Source organism: Microcebus murinus, chromosome 1 (genome assembly GCF_040939455.1).
Source record: "Microcebus murinus isolate Inina chromosome 1, M.murinus_Inina_mat1.0, whole genome shotgun sequence".
NCBI lineage: Eukaryota > Metazoa > Chordata > Mammalia > Primates > Cheirogaleidae > Microcebus > Microcebus murinus.
The window spans coordinates 38,008,851-38,031,288 of NC_134104.1; positions in this window are offsets into that span (position 1 = coordinate 38,008,851).

Sequence of the window (22,438 nt, forward strand, 5' to 3'; positions counted from 1 at the left end):
AGTTAAACCTCAAAAGCAATAAGAATGTATTTGAGAAACAAAAGCTGAAATTGAACAGCTTATCATAAAGGTTTTAAAACTTAAAACTTACGCTTCAGATATTTTCAAGGTTTTAGAGATTTTCAAGCAATATAGGGCCTAGCTGCATGGTGTTACTTAGATTTAAAAGCTAAACTCAAATTTATTTTACAATAGATAGTAAAGTTTATATAAGTACACACACTTTCAATTTAAAAGTTCAAATAAGGCTCAAAATCTGAAGGACAGATACAGATTCACAAGAATTCCTTCAATAAAAACATTTACCCTTTTCTATTTATAAAGCATGCTCATTTGTCCTCTTTCTTTAATATTTTTCTTCTTAGAATTATTGTACATCCTTATCTCTTCAAAAGTCACTTCCTCTTTAATGACTCTCAGAACTACCTAAACTGAAATTCTGGTAATCTAAATGCTAAATATTCTGTTCAATCTTCTCTTTTTGACACCTCATTATTACCCCCAATACAACATATCTAATATTGTCAATTACTTCCTCTTCTAATGTCTCCATCGATAGAAGTCTCATAAACATTCTCTTGATGCCAAAACGTTAAATTTTAGGGCCAAACATCCTAATGAATCATGTTACATTGCTTCTCATCCTTTTTTTGGTCCCACTTTCCTTTTATTCTTATCCTCACTGCTCTGGTTGGGTTCTTCCCAAATAAAGTATGAAAATTTTATTCTTGCTTCAGGTTCTGTATTAGAATGGAAATCAATGCATTGCTTCCTTCATTGGGAAATTCTTATTATTAAAAAAAAATGTACTGAACAAACAGTGTACTCAGTGTCATACCTGACTTACATTCTAGCGCAAGTTCCCTATCCCACTGTGGACTGATAAACAGTTTATCAACCAATTATGTCTATGAGTTACTCTTTGAGAAACCCTGTTTTAGAGGATGAAGGCTGAGACACACAGCATACTGAGATATCTCTATAGTCTATTTCTCTCTATAGTCTTTTCTCTCTTCTATAGTGAAAACTAATAAGATTTATATTTTTATGCATTATACATTTTATACATATGTGTTACATTTATGCTTCCATAGTAATATATAACATCATGTTGTGAATAATGAAAAATTTACATAAATTATTGTATTGTATTGTAAATTTTTTCTGCAAATTGCCTTTTTTATTCAATCCTATACTTTAGATGTTCAATGTGTATCGCATTGATCAGATTTACTTATTCTAAAATCTGGATAATATCTTATCAAATTAATATGGTACTTTTAATCCATTCCCTCACTAATAGACATTGAATTAATTCCATTTTTTTTCTCTATTACAAGCAATGATGCTGTAAGCATCCCTAAATATGTCTTCTTTGCAACAATTACTGAAAGTTTATCTTGAAGTAGAATTCTTGCATCATGGGATATGTGCATTTTCAGCTTAACCAAATACTGTGAAATTGCTTTTCAAAGTCAACCTATATTTGAAGGTTGAACTAGTCAAAAGCTAGTTCACTAATTCATGATATTGAAGTTTTTAGTTACGTGATCTAATAGTATAAAGTAATTTTAAAGTAATTAACCTATTTACTTTAATAAGTTCATTCATTTAACATAAACATTTGATAAAAGCTGCCATTTTATTTTTAATAATTTCATGTGGCAAAGACCTAATCACTACTAACAGAATTATTATTGAAGTATTAATTTGAGAGCTCCTTCATTTACATATTATGTCCATAAATTTCATGTGAAATTGATTATGGAAAGTTTTTCAGTGGTCAAAAATATTCCATGTGCCACTTCTGAACCTTATTAAAAACTGACAATACTCTAAATATTGTGGTGTTTATGAATTTTTAAAACTATTTTAAAAGCAATGTTTTTTAAAAAATTTGGAAAATACAGAAAATTATATTTAGGTAATATTCAAGTCTAATTATTATACTTCAATACACATTAAATTTTTTTATCAATTGAAAAGTTAGGTCTACTATGTGGATTTCCCTTCTAGAATCTGAGTTTTTTTTTTTTCTAAAGCTTTGTTATAACAATTGACACAAAGTAATTAAAAAGCTCAGGTTGGACTGTAGCCTTTTAAATACAGTTTTATAACTACTATTATCTTTTAATATTAACAATAGTTAATAATTAACAATTTTCACATGTTAGACACTGATAAATACTCTATATGTTATACTTGATTATTTTTTCCTGTGTAGTAATATCTGCCTCCCACTTGCCCTTCTATAATATGTTATGCTGTAATTTCCCTTTTAATTTTTGGTGTCTAATACCAATGGGCTTGAATCTGGAAAAATTTGTGATTTCTTTTATGAATAAAGTTGGGTGGAAGGAATACTGTCTGACTTCCCAAGGCTAGTTCATATCAGATTTTGCATTGCTTTGAAGTCATGTGTTCCAAGAATACCAAGCTGTGAAGAACAAAGGCATAGGAAAAGGGTACATCTACAGGCTCTGGCCAGTAGTACTAGACTTCCAGGCATCACAGCCAGGTGCCATGTTAAGTGAGCAAGTCTTTAAATGATTCTACTCTTGGTCATAGCTTTATTCCCAGACTTTGAGTCTTTCCAGACATGACAATGTGAAGCAAACACAAGCCTTTCCTGCTGTATTCTGTTCAAATTTCTGATCTGTGGGCATGATAAAGATAATGTATTAAGCTGCTAAATTTTAAAGTAATTTGTCATACAGCAATGATAATTGGAATACAAGCGATAACTTTTTAAAGTCCTAAAACAATAGATTTTTGCTTAGATGGATTATTGATTCTACTAAATCCATGGTAAAGAATTGCTTCTCAATGGTGTCTATTAACTAATAAAGTAAAAACTATATAAGTTAATGGCCACTAATAAACATACTCACTGTGAATGCCTCCATTGCATTCATGGAAGCATTCCCTCTAAAAGAATTGGGGGAGGGAATATTTACTTATTCAAAAACATGTATAAAAATGCCCTACATCCAATTTTTATTTCAGCATATTATGGGGGTAAAATGTTAAGGTTGTATATAATGCTTTTGCCCCCCTCTCCCTTCAAGTCTGAACTTCAAATGTTCAAATGTAACCATCCCCTAGACAGTGTACATCTCACTTATTATGTATGTATATACCCATCCCCTCCTCCCCCCTCACACCTGCCCGACACCCTATAAATGTAATTCCTATGTGTCCACTTAGGTGCTGATCAATTAATACCAATTTGCTGGTGAGTATATGTAGTGCTTGTTTTTCCATTCTTGGGATACTTCACTTAGTAGTATGGGTTCCAGATCTATCCAGGATAATACAAGAAATATTAGTTCACACATTTTTTAATGGATGAGTAGTACTCCATGGTATACATATACCACATTTTATTAATCCACTCATGTATTGATGGGCACTTGGTTGTTTCCACAGCTTTGCGATTGTGAATAGTGCTGCTATAAACATTTGAGTGCAGGTGTCTTTATTGTAGATTGTCCTTTGTTCTTTTGGGTAGATGCCCAGTAGTGGAATTGCTGGATCAAATGGTAGATCTACTTGTATCGCTTTAAGGTATCTCCATATTGCTTTCCACAGAGGTTGAACTAGTTTGCAGTCCCACCAGCAGTGTAGGACTGTTCCTATCTCCCCGCATCCACGCCAGCATTTGTTGTTTTGGGACTTTTTGATAGAGGCCATTCTTACTGGAGATAAGTGATATCTCATTGAAGTTTTGATTTGCATTTCCCTGATGATTAGAGATGTTGAACATTTTTTCATATGTTCGTTAGCCATTATTCTATATTCTTTTGAAAAGTTTCTTTTCATGTCCTTTGCCCACTTTTTGATAGAGTTGTTTGATATTTTCTTGCTGATTTTCGTGAGTTCTAAGTAGATTCTAGTTATCAGCCCCTTATCAGATGTGTAGGATGTGAAAATTTTCTCCCATTCTATAGGTTGTCTGTTTGCTCTCATGACTCTTTCTTTGGCTGTGCAAAAACTTTTTAGTTTGATCATGTCCCATTTATTTATTTTTGTTACTGCTGTGATTGCCTTTGGGGTCTTCTACATAAATTCTATGCCTAAGCCAATGTCTAGGAGAGTGTTTCCAATGTTTTCTTCTAGAATTCTAATAGTTTCATGCCTTAGGTTTAAGTCTGTTACCCAGTGTGTGTTGATTTTTGTGAGAGGTTAGAGATGTGGATCCTGCTTCAGCCTTCTACATGTGGCTCTCCAGTTTTCCCAGCACCATTTATTGAATAAGGATTCTTTTCCCCAGTGAATGATTTTGTCTGCTTTGTTGAAGATTAGATGGCTATTTGAGGATGATTTTATATCAGGGTTCTCAGTTCTGTTCCACTGGTCAATATTCCTATTTTTGTGCCAATACAAAACTGATTTAATTACTACAGCTTTGTAGTATAGTTTGAAATCTGGCATATTAATATCTCCCATTTTGTTTTTATTGCCTAGAATCCCTACATCCAATTTTATTTTCTACTGAGAAACCCATAATTGTCAGTTCCTCTTAGAGAAAATGAATTATAAAAACCTTAAAAACAGAAAGAACATTTGGGAAATGTAAAAATTTTCTAAACTAATTACTACTTTTCTCTTTCAAGCAGTTTGTACCCATCCCACTTGGCTATATCTCGGATTAGATAATTATCATTCAAATTGATACTTGGGAAAATAAAATCATTATTCTAACCATGCCCTTTAAGAGAAAGTACACATTTTATTACAGTTTTCTCTAGCTACAAAAACAGGTTTAAGTGTACTTTTAATCAAAATTATGTCTTAAATATTTAGTAAATGACATTTAATAATCATACATTGATTTGCAAATTATTACCTCCAACATTAGGTACACTTTCATCTTTTCATTAGGTTAAGAAAGTCTATAATTGGCATCCCCAAAATATTTATAGTTGTTGTGTCATTAAGTGTAGAGAGAGTTCATTGTGGAAAAGAGACTAGCTTTCACCCACAAGATCTTACAAGTTCTTTACCCTGAGTTTTCATAATCTTAATATGACCAAACATTTCAATTATAATTATCCTCTTTCAAACCATCAGCACATATTTAAATTTATACAAATTGTCCCTGTTTGCAGATGACATAATCTTATTTATGAGGTCTGTCTAGAAAGTATCCAGCCATTGTTAGTATAACGAAAATGGTTACATGGCTGGATATTTTCCACACAGCCTTCGTATATAGAAAACCCTAAAGACTCTACTAAAAAAAAAAAAAAAAAAACTATTAGAACTAATAAATGAATTTAGTAAGATTACAGGGTACAAAATCAACATACAAAAGTCTGTAGCATTTCAGTACACCAATAGCAAACTATCTGAAAAGGAAATCATGAATGCAATTTCATTTACAGTAGTATTAAAAAAAAACCCGAAATACCTAGAAATAAATTTAACTGCGAGGTGAAAGATCTCTGCAATGAAAACTATAAAACATCGATGAAAGAAATTGAAAAGGATGCAAAACAGCAGGGTACTGGAATAAAAACTGATGCATAGAACAAGGAAACAGAATAAATAATCTGGATATAAATCTATGCATTTACAACCAAATTTTTAACAAAGACACCAAAAACACACACGGAAGAAAGGACAGTCTTTTCAATAAATGGTGCTGGGAAAACTGGACACTCACATGCTGAAGAATGAACCTAGATCCCTATCTCTCACTACCGTGTTTCCCCGAAAATAAGACCTACCCATAAAATAAGCCCTGGCAGGATTTCTAAACATTTGCACAATATAAGCCCTACCCTGAAAATAAGACCTCGTGATGGGCATGGCTCCGCAGCATATCTGCACAACACATTCATTTCGTTGTGGAGCGGTAAAGAAGATGAGCAGCCCTTCTCATTTGCCCCATGAGAGCTCTATTGCTCGACATGAGAGATTGGGGCCAATGGTTCTAAAGGAAATAGAGTCACAAGAAATTCAGGATGGAATTCAGGGTTTGGAGAGTTATGATGATGTTCCAGAATAAGACGACTTAACTATATTTGAATAAATGTAGATTGTTGTACTGTACTTAAAAAAAAATAACATATCCCCTGAAAATAAGCCCTAGGGTGTCTTCTTGAGGAAAAATAAACATAAGACCCTGTCTTATTTTCAGGGGAACATGGTACATACAAAAATCAACTCAAAATGGATGGAAGACTTAAGTGTTAAGACCTAAAACTATAAAACTACTAGAAGAAAACATAGGGGAAATGCTTCTTGAAATTTGACTGGACAAGGATTATTTGAATAGGACCTCAAAACCACAGACAACGAAAGCCAAAATAGTCTAATAGGATAATATCAAACTAAAAAGATTCTTCACAGCAAATGAAACAATGAATAGAGTGGAGAGACAACCTACAAAATGGGATAAATATTTGCAAACTATCCATCTGACAACGACTTAATATCCAGAATATATAAGTAGTGCAAACAACTCAATATCCAAAGAACAAATAATATGATTTATAAATGGACAAAAAACCTGAATAGACATTTCTCAAAAAAAGACATACAAATGGTCAGTAAATAAATGAAAAAGTGTTCAAAATCACTAATCATCAGAGAAGTATAAATCAAAACCACAATAAAATATCATCTACCCTAGTCAGAATGGCTATTATCAAAAAGAAAAAGAAAAAAAAAAAGACAAATGGCTAGGATAGAGAGAAATGAGAACCCTTATGCATTGTTGGTAGAAATGTAAATTACTATACCCATTATGAAAAACAATATGGGGATTCCTCAAAAACTTAAAAATAGAACTGCCATATGATTCGGCAATCCCATTATTGGGTATATATCCAAAGCAAAGGAAATCAGCATGTCAAAGAGCTTTCTGCACTTCCCTGCTTAATGCAGTGCTATTCACAATAGCCAACATATGGAAGCAATTAAATGTCCATCAAGAGATGGAAAAAGAACGTGTGTGTATGTGTGTGTGTGTGTGTGTGTGTGTGTACAGAAGAATATTTTTCAGCCATAAAATAGAATAAAATACTGTCATTTGTGGCAACATGGATGAACCTTGAGGACATTATGTTAAATAAGCCAGGCACAGAAAGATGAATACCGCATGATCTTACTTACATGTGGAACCCAAGAAAGTTGATTTCATATACAAATAGAGTCTAGAATAGGGGCTACCAGAAGCTGGAGAGGGAAACAGGGAGGAAGGTCCTGTAGAGGTTGGTCAACAGTTACAAAATTACAGTTAGGTAGAGTAAGTGTTCCTAACTGTGTTGGGACTAGGGTCTTCTATTATATAATAGGGTGGTTATAGATATACAGGGTGGTTATAGATAATAATGTAGTGCATATTTTAAGATAGCTAGAAGACCTTGAATGTTATAACAAGGAAATTATACATGTTTAAAATGATGTACATAGTAATTACCCAAATTTGATTATACATTACATTTTATACAACATATTGATGCATTGAAACATCACACTGTACTCCATAAATATTTACAATTATTATATGTCAATTATAAATAAAAAAATAATGCAAAAAAGGAATTTAACTGAACCCTGAACTGTAAGATCAAATCCAGTGGTAACATGTGTAACATCATGTGTGACGTTAACCTAATCATTATTAGGCTCTATTCCCTATGTTATAATATTGGCAAAGATGATTTCACAATAAAACAAAATCACATGTAAAATGTATTTTATTTGCTTTGAATTTTAGACCTATTTCTATTTTCTCCTTGTTTGTGTGCTTTTTCATGCCAACCTTTCATAAATATTTCAGCATAATCTTTGTTTGTTTCTAGAGAACTCCTGCTCACGAAAATCCCTCATCACCCCTCAGCCTCATCCCTCAGCATCAGAGTAACCATGTTCCTAAGGCATTAAAGGAAAACTTCAAGTAACAGATAAAGAGGGTTTTCATTCAGAATCTGCTTTAGCAAAGGGAGATAATAAACTAATTATATATTTGTAATCTTAATTATTTAGATAACATGCAAATGGGTCTTGATTGGCTCAAATAACTCTGGTTTTTCTACCGGCCACGGGGGATAAATATTTAACACTTATCTTGGACCTAGATATATATTTAGACCTTTACCCCAAAAGCTTAGTATATTTGTTTTCTAGTGACTGCTGTAAAAAATTACTTCAAACTTGGTCACCTAAAACAACAAGAGATTTATTTTTTATTTTTGTGGAAGCCAGAATTCTGAAATTAAGGTGTTAGCAGGGCCTCAATACTTTTGCAAGATATAGGGAAGAATCTGTTCCTTGCCTCTTTCAGCTTATGGGCTCTCCATATTTCTTGACGTGTGGCCACAACACTCCAATCTCTGCCTTCGTGATTGCCTTCTCCTCTTTTGTGTGTCTCTTGTAAAGACCCTAGTCATTATATTTAGGACCCATCTGGATAGTATAACATCTCTTTACAGCCTCATTTCAAAATCCTTGACCTAATTACAACTTCAAAAACGGTTCTTCACTCACATGTTTCAGAAATCAGGACATGAATATCTTTTTCGTGGGCCAGCATTTAGCCTATTAGACTTAGATTAAGTGTTACTCATGAATTCTTCTTTAATTGGTCAATCAGACATGGTAATGCTTTGTTCATCTTTCAGATATTATTGTTCAAATGAAAATATTTTGAACCTGTATCATTTGAAGCATACTCTATTAGCAACAGCTATTTTATTTTTCAATTCTAATTTGAAAAGTGGCAGAAATAGCTAATATTAGTTAAATAAATGATTGAGACTACACATAAAATAAATATACCTCAGGCATTATAATCACAATATGAATGTTACTTTATATAGAAAGTCTATGAGCAACTGAAATTAAAACAGATTCTCTAACTATAAAAACCTGCATAGGAACATATAAATGAAATTATCCATATACTTCTATTTATATTAACCTAATGATTTTTTCAATTTTTATTTATATTAGGCCACATTATTCTATAGTTAGATCATATTAATTTTCTTTCCTTCCTTCTTCAAAGAGTACTGAATGCTACTGGGTTCAAACCTACTCCTTTCACATTCCTTATCTCTGTTAATGACATCATCAGCCATTAAAAACTGGAAACCTGCCATTTCATTCTCCTCCTTCTTTCACCTGCTCCACATCCAGTCACTTGTAGAGCCCTATGGATCTTACCTTCTAAATATCTTTTTAATCCACTGCATTCTTTCCATCTGTCTTCCCTATTTTCCCCATTGCCTTGGTTCAGACACTTATCACCTCTTATTTGATCAACATGAATAATAGCATGCTATTTCTAGCTCTCATAAGGTCTCATGACTTCCTGTACACTGCCTTTGATTGTTGGCCCCTTTCCAAAGCACAAATCCACTCAACTCATTTCCTGCCTTAGAAAACTCCTACAGTTATACACTCACAGGGTAAAGTCCAAATTATTCTTTATGAAATACATAATTATCTGTAATTTCTTCTAATACCCACCACATTCCATCCAAGCAGAATTTTACACTATTCCTTAAGAATTTCAGATTATTTTGCTCATGAGTTTTTGCCCTCGAATGCACAGCACTACCCTAGTATTCTTTCTCCTTTGTTTCATGATACATTCCTTGTCATCTTTCAATAAACAATTCAAATCTCTATGACATCTGCCTCCAAGAGTTTATTGGTAATAGTGACATTTTTACAAAGAAAAAATAAGACTAACATTCACAGATTATTCATCTGTATGGCCTACTTATTGTTAAAATGTTGAAATAGTTTCATTCTGGGTTTATCATTATATAAAGAACTCAAGTAGCCTTTGGATCTCATAATCCATATTATGGATCTCATAATCAAGAAACTAAAAGAAAAATACTCAATTCTACAAAGGAGCTGCAGGAACTTGTCCCAACACTATAGCCAACATAGATTCCAATTTGTCAATGCCTGTTTGTTGTTTTACTTTTTAAGAATTTTGAATATTACCTCTGACCAAGAAAGAAATCTGGGAGTTGATACTCTTTCAAATTTTTATAATTTAGAGTATCTCCCATGAGTATTAATAGAAACTATTCAAGTATACTAGAAATTCAGGTGATAATCAGACATCCTTAAAGGATCTATCGTAGGCAAGGCAAAATAATACATTTATGCACCTAAACTAATATATCTTATATCATATAATTGTGCCATTCATGGTGCAAAACACTATGTGTTACAGAACAGGAAGCAATGGCTACTGTCCAAAAGGAACAGAAATGGGACCTGACAAATGCACATGATTTTAGTAAAAGTAGAAAGGTGCATTAGGAAGGCAATTCCAGATGAACATTTGGTGCAAGCAACAAATTGAGATCATAGAATGTGCAAAATGATAGTGGTTAAATCAATTTGACCAAAATATTTAGTGTGCATAAGTGAATGGGGAAAATTAAATCAATAATGATATAAGAAGCATGAAAATTTTGAATGGAAGACTAGGGAGTATACATTTATTCAATAGAAGGATTTTGTGTCAATATTATTTGAAATTATGGAGAATATAGTTCATTCTCCAAGAATAAAGCAATGGTTAAAAGCTATGTTCATACTGTAGAATTATTTTTAAAATGGAGTAGATCCATATTTATTGACTAGAAAAAAATCACTTAAGACATGATAACTTATAAAAGCAAGTCATAGTCACAATGTGCTTGTGCACATGCACGCGCTCTCTTTAAATCTATTTCTCTCTCTCTTTTAACCAAAAATAATATCCATAACGTGAGGCATTTTGAAAGCTAGTAAAAATAGAATTATATCCAACACTTAAAATGATTTTATAAATTTTATACTTCATAACAAAACTATTTAATAGAGAGGCATTAAAGGTATTTAAGCACAGGAATAATAAGATAGGACCTGCTTTTCTTTTTGATTGCCCATCTTAACCTAAAAAAGGACCTGCTTTGGTGAAGATAATTTTTTTAATCCTTGAGAGACTGAAGAGGTTTCAAACTTTGAAAATTGTTTATTTTTTATTAACTTTAATCATATATTAGAGTATAATTTTTTATTTTAATTTTTACTGAGAGTTTTTTCCACTAATATTGATTTTAGAGGGAAAAAAAACAAATTTGTAAATGTAAAGATACATCTTTCCTGAATATCCAAGAATGGTTTAGCAGCTTCTCTTAAACTGTTCTAGACACATAAAAAATTGTTCTGCTTCTATAATCATTTGTTTCCCAGGAGAAAAAACTTTTCAAAACCTTAATGCAAAGAATGTGTTAAGCAAGGCTCCAGTGCTCAAATAAAAATACTCTTCTGTGGAATTTATGCCACCAATTGGACTGTTTCTTTAATACATGCCTGTGGACTCCATTTAAAAGGACATATGATGTCACAAAAAAGATTTGAGGGGGTGTTTTAAGGTTGCAAAAAGGAAAATTAAAATAAGTTTTATTCCTCCCTTCTGCCCTAATATTTACAGGATGAAAAAAGGAGAAAGGAGTATCTTTTGATGTCAAGATCCATACATAATTACTCAATACATTTAACTGTTTTCAATATAAAAGTTCTTTTTTCCCCTTTGCTTCAAAGCCCTTGCTAAGTTGCTGCTATCGGTTCAAGACAAATGAGAACTACTGCTGAGTAATAGCTAGCAGTCTGCAGACATATAGAATATTTCAAAAGCATACCAAGTTGATACCCTGAAAACATTTTTATGAAAATATTTAACATTTTTACTCTGAGTTTAAACAAGCAAAGGAAACTAAATTTGAGTAGGAGCCTAGAAAACTTGAAATGTAATATTTCATCACCTTAAAAACAATAAAGCCACTTCTTTTTTTTGCATGTGGTCATATAATGAATAGTGAAATTAGAATAACAAAAAAGATATGCTCATATATTCTAAACAAGCAGTCTGTGTTTAATGTTATGACTGAAATTTCTCTACATTATTTTGTGTAATCTCAAAAGAATAACATGCCTAGCTCACAGCAACTTTAAACTCCTGGGCTCAAGCAATTCTCCCATCTCAACCTCCTGAGTAGCTGGGATTACAGGCACACACCACCACGCCTGGCTAATTTTTCTATTTTTGGTAGAGATGGGGTCTTGCTCAAACTGGTCTTAAACTCCTGACCTCAAGTGATCCTCCCACCTCGACCTCCCAGAGTGCTAGGATTACAGGCGTGAGCCACTGCGCCCAGCCCAAAAGAATAGCATGATAAATTTTTAAATTAAAGAAAAATATATCTTTGGGTTAAAAATAATGACATATATTATTTATCTAATTACATTTATGTATTTATATAAAATATATGTATATATCATACAAATATACATATATTTATATACATATGTTCATTTGGTGCGTTCTAAAACTGCGGTTGGTTTATATAACCTAAAATGTTCTAAAGACACCAAATTTCTGAATTTAGATTATAAAATTATCACTATGTAATCTATGATGTGCAAAATTTAATGTTTATAAACTATACAATTCTTCTTGTAGTAGGTGTTAAATAAAATTAGTTCATATGAAAGAACAAGAAGATGTCAAATGTTGCAATACTTTTTGAAACATGTGACCACATATAAAGTCTTCATCCCCAAAAATATTTTTGAAAGAGATAAATTGAATGTACAGGTAAAGAGCTTTTGGGGGAAAGTTCCATTTAATTTGGTTTGCTTCTTTTTTACAGAAAATATTGCTTACATACTAATATCAGGTATTAGTAAATGTCAGAAAGCACATACATTAAAAAGACATTTACTTTGCTTGATATTAATGGGGCTGATTGGCTGGTGTAAATGGACAATGCTGAGCTGAATCTAAAATGATCAACATAGCAAATGGCTCTTAAGAGATAAGTTGAGAAAGAAAATCGGGGGAAAAAATAACTTTATTTTTGGAATTTGCCAGGCTATTCTATCCAAAAGAAACATTTTACCTTGAGTATTCTTTCATTCAAGTTGCACTATGAGTAGTTATAGATATATAGTATATTTGGGCTTCCATAACAGATACAGATAACACATATGTGTGTGTGTGTGTATATATCATATTCAAGAAATAGTCTTAAAGTCAGAATGTCTTTTTCTCATGAAGAGTTCCATGCTTTAACTACAAAACAACATAGACAAAATAACATTCCACTTTGTTTTTTGTTCTTCTTCCAAAGGAAAGTATTTAAAATCAGAAATAATGGAGATGTGTTTGCCCTACAATAGAGAAACTCTATCTCCAAAATTCAGGGGAAAAAAAAATCTGATCGAACAGCACATCTGTGCCTGTACAAGGGCCTCTGCAACTTTGCTCTGATTATTATTCACAATCCCTGAATTGGAGAGGAAGTGAAAATGGCACAAACTTAACAGTTCAGTAGTCAAAGCCAAGTTGCTTTGTCATCAAAATAAAATGAAATATATTGGTAGCATCACACATGAACAATAAAAATGTTCACTCTTTAGTGAGGTTTGCCCTTTTGAGTTGAACTGAAAATTGTACAAAGCATATAAAATTGCCTTATTTGTCCAGTTAGGGTTTCAATCTAAATAACAATAACTTTTATCTGTGTATCCTAGACCTTTAGAATTATATAAATTTGTAACTTGCATGGATATATGTTATCTCATTTCTCATAACCTCACGAATTATGCAACTAGAAATTAATATTCACCTATACAAATCATATTAAATTTTCCAAAATAATTCATGAATGTCCTTCTCGCCTATATGCCTAAGATCCTGCCTTACTCCAAGAGCTAGGTCTTTCACTGTTGATGTGTCCAGGACTTAGCGCAATGCCGGCAATTAGAGGACACTTATTTGTGTTAAGTGAATCAATTGGGTGAATGGGGAAAATTCTGATGCTATACTTAGCTGTTCATTTTACGAGAGTTCAAACTAAGAGACAAATCTGGACTTTTAACAGGTACACTTAATATTCAGAAACACTGGAAAATTACAGAGATAAATTTATATTAAAAATAAAGTAGATGCTTGTGTTCCACCCCAAGCAATTATGATTAAGTAAGACTGAGGATGCAGTGGGATCTGTTCATTATTAACAATAGCCCAGGTGATTTTGAGGTAATTTTCAAGGTGACTGCCAGGACCATATCTTTCAAAAGGCCACATTTATAAGAAGATTGGACTACTCAGGTTTCTTTCATGCATGTGCTTCAGCACCCTTCTATGTTGCAGATATACTCATGGGAGAGTAGTCATTGCCAAGGTTGCCTGTGAGAAGTAGGTCCAGAGACAAGGTAGGGAAAAGGTCTTGTAAATCATGACTATTCTTATTGGGTCAAAAGCATTACATAGAAAAATGAACTGGAAAATAGTACATACAATTCATAATTTTTATTGCCAACATAAAGCAGAAAGAGTATTGGGATCTGAAGGTAAAAACTATTGTGGTCTGAGTAAGAATTGCTCCTGAGAACTCAGCTTTGAGAAAAGAGATGAAAACTGTCTTATTAAAATCTATTATGTCTAAAGAGACTTGATACTAAGAAAAAACAGAAAAAGTAAGCTACAAGCATCTTCAAAATGCCCAGAAATCCTTCTACTTTTACTTTAAATTGGCATTAAAAATGTTATCTGCAGGCCAGCAAGGGTGGTTCAAATCTATAATTCCAGCACTTTGGGAGGCTGGGATGGGTGGATCACTTGAGCAACAGCCTGGGCAACACAGCAAGTCACTGTCTCTACAAAAAATGAAAAAAATAAACAATAGCAGGGCGTTGTGGCATGTGCCTATAGTCCCAGCTACTAGAGGCTGCAGTGAGCTGTGATCACACCACTGCACTCTAGCCTGGATGACAGAGTGAGACCCTGTCTCAAAAAACAAAGAAAATGTTTTTTAGTTTTATTTTCATAGGCTATATATGACTTTACTCATTATGCTGTTTAATTTAGATTTTTCATTTTTAAAACACCCACACATATAAAATGCAAATAATAAACAGTTTGTAGTTAAAAAAAAACAACTCTCACCATTCCCAACATACAGCCCTGAAATCTAAAGAGAATTGTTTAACTATTTACATCTGATGATAATATCCATATCTCTCAATTATATGCTTTATCATTTTTATCGATTTCTTAATTTTTTACATTAGCAACTATCTTTTTTATTATTACAGATAAGTATTTAGTTCATATTGCCCAATATATTAATAGTATTTTAATTTAAATAATAAACATTCATCTTTATCTATTTTCCATCAAGTCAGCATATTTAGAGGCCTTTTTCTGCAAGATGTAGAAATCTCATTCTCCATTGCCTGTCCTTTCTTCCACCTCCAAATGTTTTACTTTCATTTTGTAAAATGTGAAGCCATTTAATTCGGTTCTGCATCCATTATTAAATTTGCCGATGGATTGATTTTAAAAGTTGAACGTTGGTCAACAGTGTTTGCATTATATGACTTAATATTGTTTACCAATTGGTAAACTAGGTTATATTTTTCCCAGTATTACTTATTGTCTATCTTTTATTTCCTTCACAATTTGCATTTATTTTCTCCAATTTTTTTTCAGTTTTTCATTTATACTATCAAGTCCCCTTTTCCCTGGGTACTGCTTTCTTTGATACCTCTTTCTAGAACTTTCCTTTCTCCCATTCCAATCTGGCTGATTGTACTCAAGACTAGCTGTGCAGTTTTCATTCTCGTCACTACCATTTCGGACCCAGTGTTTCTTAGAACACACGTCTTCTTTCTTGCTTTACGTTATCATCTGCTTAAAGCAGATCTTCAAGTAATATTCTCTGTGTGGGAGTTTGGAAGTTATTTTCTGAGTTCTTGCATGAGAAGATTTGAGTTCTTTCTGAGTTTCTTGCATGCTTTTTTTTTCCTGCCTAAATGATTGGTAGTTTGAGTATGTAATTCAAAGCTGAAAATATATCTCCCAAGAAATCTGAAGACATGTCCTGTCGTATCCTAGGTTCCAGAGTTGCCAATGAAATGTCAAATTCTTGTTCCTTTGAAGGCATTTTGTTTTTCTTCTTGGATTAGGATCTCAAACACGTGCTGAGAACTGACAGTTGCCCTACTTTATTTATCATAACAACTTTCTACAAGAGAAAATAAAAATTGCAAAGAGAAAAGCCTGAATTGACCTGCTATCTGTAGGTATAATAAAACTGGAAGTTTCATAATGTTATGTCTTTTTTTTCTTTTATTTTTTTAATTAAACTTTTTATCTTGAGATAATTGTAGGTTCACATGTAGTTTTAAGAAACTATACAAAGAGGCCCCATACACCATTCACTCAGTTTCCCCCAATGGTACCTTCTTGCAAAACTGCAGTCCAATATCACAACAAGGACACTGACGTTGATATAGTCAACATGTCCACATTTCCATCACCAGAAGGTCCCTCATTGCCCTTTTATAGCCACATCTACTTTCCTCACACCTCCACACTCTTTTAATCCCACCAACCACTAATCTGTTCTCCATTCCTATAATTTTGCCATTTAAAAAAATATTATATATAAGTGTAGTCTTTTCTCTTTTTTTATAGGCTTCTTCAGGAATCACAGATAAACACATAAATACTATTTCTAAATTGACACAGTAACACATTGGTCTGATTTTTAAAAAATCCAATCATCCCTTAAAATTTTTCATTTATAGAAACTCATTTAAACTTACTGACTTAGGTTGGATTCCCTGGAAACTGACCCTGAAGCAGAGACTTATGTATAGAAAGTCTACTGGGGTTTGGTCTCAGTAGTCATCCCTATAAGGAAGTGAGAAAGGCAGGACTGGGCAGGACAAGCTGCCCCAAAGTACAGGTGTAACTGAGGCCTCAGATCATCTGAAAGGGACCTCTGAAACCAGATGTTCCTTTAGATTTGTCCCAAATTGAGTCAAGGGGCCTGGGCCTGTGTCTTTATTCTAGTTCCTTTGATTCTTCATATACATTTTAGAATCAGCATGTAGATTTCTACAAAGAATCCTACTAGGATTTTTGATTTGAATTGCTTTGAATTTATAATTTTTTAAATTTATTTTAAGAAAATATGAGAGTACAAACATTTTGCTTACATTTTATATCTTAACATACCTTTATGATAAAAACTCTAAACAAAATAGGCATAGGTGGCTCATACCCTAAAATTATCAAGTCTATTTATGACAAACCCACAGCCAATATCATACTAAATGGGGAAAAATTGAAACCATTCCCACTTTGAACTGTAACTAGACAAGGATACCCACTATCTCCTCTTCTATTCAACATAGTGCTCGAAGTCCTAGCTATAGCGATCAGGCAAGAGAGGGGTATTAAGAGCATCCAAATGGGGGCAGATGAGATGAAACTCTCGCTCTTTGCTGATGATACAATATTATATCTAGAAAACCCCATGGATTTGTCTAAGAGACTCCTAGATTTGATGAACAAATTTGGCAAAGTCTCAGGTTACAAAATCAATAATATCAGAGGTGTTCATATATGCCAATAACAGTCAAGCCGAAACTCAAATCAAAAATGCAATACCTTTTACTATAGTCCCAAAGAAAATTAAATATCTAGGAATATATTTAATGAAAGATACGAAAGACTTATACAAGGAGAACTACAAAACGCTAAAAAATGAAATTGTAGATGTAAACAGATGGAAAAATCTACCTTGTTCATGGATTGGTAGAATCAATATCATTAAAATGTCAATATTACCTAAAGTGATCTACAGAATAAATGCAATCCCCATCAAAGTACCATCATCATTCTTTACAGATCTAGAAACAATAATTCTTCACTTTGTATGGAACCAGAAAAAACCTCATATAGCCAAAGCAATCTTAAGTAAAAAGAACAAACTGGGAGGCATCAGTCTTCCTGACTTCAAGCTGTACTATAAAGCAATGATAATTAAATCAGCCTGGGACTGACACAAGAACAGAGGCAACAATCTTTGGAACAAGACTGAGATTCCAGAGATGAAACCATCTGCATATAGTAACCTAATCTTTGATAAAGTAGACAAAAATATACATTGGGGAAAAGAATCTCTTTTCAATAAACGGTGCTGGTGAAACTGGATAGCTACATGTAGAAGAATGAATCTGGATCCCTACCATTCACCTCTCACAAAAATACACTCAAGATGGATAACAGACTTAAGCCTAAGGCATGAAACGTTAAGAATCCTAGAAGAGGATGTTGGGAAGACTCTTTCAGACATCGGCCTAGGCAAAGAATTCTTGAAGAAAACCCCCAATGCAATCACTACAGCAACAAAATAAACAAATGGGATCTGATGAAATTAAAAAGCTTCTGCACACCCAAGGAAACTATCATTAGAGCAAATAGACAACCTAAGAATGGGAGAAAATATTCGCTCTCTACACTTCTGATAGCAAGAATCTATCTAGAACTCAAAAGAATTAACAAGAAAAAATCAAACAACCCCATCAAGAAATGAGCAATGGAAATGAACAGAAACTTTTCCAAAGAAGACAGAATAATGGCCAGCAAACGTTTAAAAAAATGCTCAACATCTTTAATCAATAGAGAAATGCAAATCAAAACCACAATGAGATATCACATAACCCCAGTGAGGTTGGCCTTTATCAAAAAATCCCAAAACAACAAATACTGGCAAGGATGTGGAGAGACAGGAACACTCTTACACTGCTAGTGGGACTCCAAATTAGTGCAACCTTTGTGGAAAAGAATTTAGAGATACCTCAAAGAGCTAAAAATAGAAATACCATTTGATCCAGCAATAGCATTATTAGGCATCTACCCAAAAGAGCATAAGACATTCTATAATAAAGACATCTGCACTTAAATGTTTATAGCAGCACAATTCACCGTTGCAAGGACATGGAAAGTTCCTGTGAATTCATGAGTGGATTATTAAAATTTATATACAATGGAATATTACTCAATTTTAAGAAACGACAGTGAGCTAGCACCGTTCATATTATCCTGGATTGAGTTTAAGCCCATTATCCAAAGTGAGGTGACACAAGATTGGAAGAATGGGCTCCACATGTGCTCTCTATTAAATTGGTACTGACTGATTAACACTATGGTGCTCAAATGGTGGTGGTGTTTACCAGGGATTTGGGGGTTGGGAGGTATACCCACAGCTGAGGGATGTGGTGTTGTGTCTGTTTTCAGTCACCTCCCAGAATAGTAGTTGGGCCTTTTTAATTAGAAAACTTTTTTTTTTATCCCTCCAGTACTGGAAAAATATCCTGAATTGTTACTTTGCTAATTCTCTACACTCTAGTTTACCTTTGTAGAACTCCTGTTAGTTATGATTAGACAGCCCAATATCATATATGGCACCTACTTTTTCTTCCACATTTTCCATCTTTTTGCCTTCATTTCACAACCTCAAAAGTTTCTCAGTTCTTTCTAATTATCAAAACTCTCACAACACCATTTCTCAAAATAATATTCTTAGACTAAATCCATCACAATCATTTTGGGTTCTTAAATACTAAAGTCCTTGGGCCCTATCCCAGACCTCATGAGTAAGAAGTTCTGCTGTTGGGATCCAAGGAACTGCCACTTAAATGTGCCTTCTTGATGATTCTTATGTATACTTAACGACGTGTGGTCACATAAGCAAGTTACTTCTCTGAGACTCTTTACTAAATAATAAAATGAGATAATAATAGTTCTTATTTCATACGGTTGTTATAAGGGTTAAATTAATATTTGTACATGACTTAGAGCAGTGCCTGAGACATATAATCATGACTTAAGTGTTAGGTTTGTTAAAATATACTGAAAACCCAAATCATATAAACATGTAGGTAGATAGTTCGTTGGATTTTCTACTCTCAACATTTGCCCACACTTGCACACACACCCTCATAAAGACAGATACACACAAACACACACAATCAGATTAACTAACATGGAAAAATACGTCTGTTCTTTTGATTTTTACTGTATGTGGCAAAACCTCTTCCAAGGTCATTTAAACATTTCTCCTCCAAAAATTTAACTTGATGCTCAAGGAGCATAGGCAACGTTTACCTTTCTGCCTTCTGTATACAAGAAGTATAGAGCAACCAATGATGTTTTCATGATCTATCCTGTAGCGACCTCTCCATCCTGTGTCACATGTTCATATCCAGCCAGACAGGACTATTGAACTACCTGTACCACTGTTGGACCTCTACGTCATTGTACTGCCTCTATCTATAATGTTCTTCTCTCAAACTCCTCAGTGACTGTTATTCTTTAAATTCCCTCAGCTACCGCCTGTCTCTTTCTGAATATTAACTATCCCCTAAGCCCTTTTTTCACTACTCCCATATCATTTTGCACACCCTCCCCATTTTTACACTTGCTATATGTAAGTACTCATATTACTTACATGGTGGTTGTCTTCTCTTGTCAACAAATCTCTACGTGTAGGAATGCTATCTAGCATTTGCTTTATCAATGCTTATTGAATTAATAACAATGAAAAACAACATACAAACAGAACATTTTAAATGTTTTCTAAAAAGTATGAGCATTTTCTTTTTCTAAAATATAATATTTTAATATCAGAAATTAAGTTTAAAAAATAAGAAGAAAAATTTTCAGGGTCATGCCTACAGGTACAGAAATGATGTCTAAAAACAACATGAGGCACATGATTAGGAAGATAAGGACAGAGGTAGAGGTAGTGGAGATATCACAGAAATTGAACTGATTTATCATAAAGCCACAACAAATACCTGACACAAACAATTCAACAGCTACTTTCACAACCAGAAGTTTAACAATTTATTCCATTACCTTGATTAAAAGATGGAAGTCATTTAAAATTAAAATAGTTCAATTATTTAGTAAAGGCATGATAAACTAAATAATACCCATTCTCACATGATAGATATAAGACAAACTTAAGTCTCAGTGTACATATTTCTGTTGTCTTAATTAGACAGTTTATGATTTATTGGGAAGCATCTTCTGGGTTATGAATAGCACATCATCCACCATGCATTTCATCTGCCATTCATCCATTATTTTTTGGTGACAGCACAATATCTACCTATGGTAATTGCACGCTGGTAATTTATTTTTAATATCTTTCAGCTGGTTTGGCTGGAATTTTAAAATAGATAATCATAGCATTGAGTCTTGTAACACTGTAATTTTTTCCTCTTTATTAGACACAAAATGACTACCTTTTTTGAAATAGCAAAATAGCAAAAAGAATTTTCTAATAGACTTACAAAAGAAACAGGTAAATCTTTAGATTGTTAGTGCTAAATCTGTCATCTAATTGTTTTCTGTATGCATATCTTATTATTTCATCCTTCTAAGTAGACTATCATTTTAATTCATTTTTCAAGAAAATAAAATATTACGTAGCATTAATTTTCTAGAAAATTGAAGTTAACCAATTTTAACTCTCATATGTGCTTCAACCATTTTGGTTGTCTTTCTAATACTTTATATAATAGCTAGGGCTAATCGGGAAATTGTTAGGTTAAACTATTAAATGAGTTCATAAACAAAGTCAAAGTTTAGCACTATATTTGGGGGATTATTTTGTGTGTACCAGTAATAAAAATGAAAAACTTTAAATCAGAGGTATATGTATCAATCAGCTAGGTGTATGAACATAACAATTTTTAGGCAAAATATGGAGGTATTGCACCACTTTTGTGACTATAGTGTGAAACAAACCATGAGCATAATAGAAACTGAGTTAATAATTAACTAGGCATATCTTCCTCTTGACCAAGTTTTTATTCTCTTGATCAGTGCATTTATATCTTTAGTCTAGATCTCTAATTGCCTGCTGACATCTCTATGTGGATGTCTCAAATTACACAAACACATCGAAAGCAATTACCCACCTTCCCCTCCAGTGTATCCTTACTCGGTAAATGATAATCTATCCACACGCAGCTTGAATCAGGAAGCCAGGTGCCATCTTCTCTCTCTTAACCAATCAGCAAGTCTTATCAATTCCACTTCCTATAAATAACTTCTTTGCTCACTGTTTTCTATTTTCACTATTACCACTTCCATCCAAACTTCACTCTTCTACTTCCATAACATTCTAATTGTTTTTAATACAGAAAGTAAAGTGAAAAATTTTAAACTCAAGTCTGATCATTTTACCCCTTCTTAATATACTTCAGAGACTTCCTATTGTCTTTAAGATAATTTCTAAAATCTCTACCATAACTCACATGATATTCAATGTAATACCCACCTATCACTCTAGTCGTTATTCTCTATCCATATCTTTTTATATTCCTTGAATAAGTCAAGCTTCACGACATTTTCAAAGTATGTTTTCAGCTTCCCTTTTCACCTAGATAAATTCTATTCACCTTCAAGTGTCAGTTTCTACATTATTCTTTCAAGAAAAGCTTTCCTAAATATCCCAAACTAAGATTGCCCTTTATTTTAATCCCTCCTCCCCCTGCTTTTAACACTCAATACCTACCTCTCCTAGTATAATTTTTGTAA